The following is a 2,367-nucleotide window of genomic DNA, read 5'->3' as shown; positions in this document are numbered from 1 at the left end:
TCACTCCGTGCCGCTGGGATTTCTGAACGAAGTTTCCCTGTAGCGCGTCAGCAAACTTGCGGCTCTGATTCTGTGTGATAGAGTTGGGGGCGGTCAGCTCCCTTTGCTGTTTGTTTCAGAACAAAGGAAATGCTGATGTGCGGTGTTCGTTCTGACGACGCAGTGGAAAGTTGGTGACCGTACAGACACCGAGTGGTCCCTGGTTCCTCGCCGCTTGCCTTTTCTCCTCCTTTAAAAAAAAAAGATTTTCAAGGCACGGAACAGCTAGTACAGGAGAAATGAATGAAACAAAAAGGTGTTTTTAGCTCAAACAGAACAGAATGCCACGCTCATGTGCCTGGCACAGGTAGGGGGAGAAGAGGGGGGCGCGGCTTTGCCTTCGGCCCTTCCCCACCCCTGCACGCCGCCTTCTGAGTGCTGAGCGACCCTGCGGGCACAGAGCGGCCAGAGGCAGGGGCAGGGTGGAGGCCAGGCTGGGGAGAGGGCTGGCAGTGCCCCTGCCCTGTGAACCTCTCAGGCCCTCCGCGTCCACCCCGCAGCTGCGGTCTCCGCCTCTCCCCCTCCCCAGGACCGTCGCGGGGGTGGGGGGCAGCCTGAGTGTGGGCCCCACCTGCACTGTGCTCATTCCTGACATTCTGATCTGAGATCTTTGGCTGCTTCTGGAAACCAGGAATTCCGAAACATGGGGAGGCGCGGCTCACAAGCGAGGCATCGAGAAGGAAAACGGGCTGAGATTCGGGCCCTGGCTGCCCCCTCCGGTCACGTGGCCCCAGGAGAGCCCGACAGAGCCCACCAGGGGTAAACCGAGGGCATTTCAGTACAGCGTGAGGTTTAAGGTCGTTTTTTCAAAATGGTGATGAAAAGGAAACTTGTTAGATGAGAGGACAAAAATTTTACTTTACAAAGGACCCTGACTGATGAGTTCATTTGCAAACTTGTTCATAATTAACCACGAGGTCTGCCTGCAGTGGTGGGAACCCCCTGGTGGCCGTGGGCCGACGCCGTGAGCCGAGGGGAGAGTGTGTGTCTGTGCTTTCCACAGCTTAGATTTTAAGTGTGAAAAAACACGAGTTTTCGTTTCACTCAGTCCCAGATCTGCACGTAGAGGGGGTTCGGGTGTGTGTGCACGTGCGCGTGTCCTGCACATGAATCCCAGAGTGAGGTCAGAATTCAGACTTACACACAAGTTTCAGGAAAGAAAGCGTAATTTCCACCTTGGGAGCACTTTAGAGAAAACTTAAATATAAGGGGAAAAACCTTTCTCATTAAATTAAATTGTGGTGGGACAGCTCACCACATCCTGTCGCAGGGACATCTGACACTAAGCAAAGTGAAGGTTCCTCTTTCAGGTCCTGACAAGCTGTGCGGGTCACATGTTCCCTGCAGTTCGGAATACTTGCACAGAGAAAACACCCTGAGTGTCGGTGGAAAAGCTGAAGAGGAAGATGGAAAGTATCAGCAGGGAGATGACACTGTGGGAAGCCGAGAGCCGCCCCCAGAGCAACCGGCACAGCCCCGGGGGCGGCCGTGGGCCCGCGGGGACCCGGAACTGTGACCTCACGGAAGACAAGTGGGAGGCCGTGGCCGGGGCGAGGGGACGCGGCGTGCCCGGCCCCGGCCCGAGGTCCCCTGGGGCCGCCGTGGCCAAGACGCAGACTGTGTCCTTGGGAGAGAGCGTGGCCACACGCTGGTCCCGTCCTCAGTTGTGCGGCGGTGCTGTGCCGGTGGCCTGGTCCCCCTGCCCCTCCTGTCAGCTGCTGCCACCCCGCGCGACCCCTGGGAACCTTAGGGCAGGTCCGAGGGGCACTTGTGCACGTGTGGTGTCCCGAGTGCAATGCTTAGGGGTCAGACTCGTTGTGACGCTACCTGACAGTGCCAAGCCTGGACCACAGGGGCGTTGGGTGACCTGCCACTCGCTTCCAGCCAGCGGAAGGGACACGGGCAGGGCCAGTGACTTGTCCGAACCCGTGGACCCAAGGGATGGCCCGGGAGCACCACCCTCCCCGCTCTCCGGGGCCCTCCCGCCGGCCTGGGTGGGGTCGGGCGCCGGGACCCAGGAGCCCCTGGACCACGCGGGGCGCGCCGAGTGATTTCCCCGCCCCCACCCACCTCGGGCGCCCCCCTCAAGGCTCAGGTGACCCAGCGGGCAGCGCGGGGAAGCCCGCTTCTGATGCCACTTCCCCTTTTGTTCTGTCAGACAGATGTTGTTTTTCCTGTGCTCTGCGTGACCCTGGGCGGCGACAAGTTCCTGCTTCCTTTGCCTGAGCTCCCCTTCTCTCGGCCGCCCCCGTCACCCCTCGGCCTCCCCGCGTCCCGTCACCCCTCAGCCTCCCCGTCCCCGTTGCCCCTCAGCCTCCCCGTGTCCCC

General features: G+C 60.5%; 1 long non-coding RNA gene across 1 annotated transcript in view; it reads left to right on the top strand.

Moving 5' to 3' along the window:
* The first annotated feature begins 17 nt into the window (after positions 1-17).
* Positions 18-2,367, top strand: part of LOC115278094 — a 4,134-nt gene continuing 1,784 nt past the window's right edge. The window contains exon 1 of the long non-coding RNA XR_003902693.1: positions 18-2,134. This is a non-coding gene — a long non-coding RNA (uncharacterized LOC115278094). The remainder of the gene's footprint in view (positions 2,135-2,367) is intronic.

Source organism: Suricata suricatta, chromosome 14, assembly GCF_006229205.1.
Source record: "Suricata suricatta isolate VVHF042 chromosome 14, meerkat_22Aug2017_6uvM2_HiC, whole genome shotgun sequence".
Classification (NCBI taxonomy): Eukaryota; Metazoa; Chordata; class Mammalia; order Carnivora; family Herpestidae; genus Suricata; species Suricata suricatta.
This window is presented reverse-complemented; position numbering and strand designations above follow the sequence as displayed.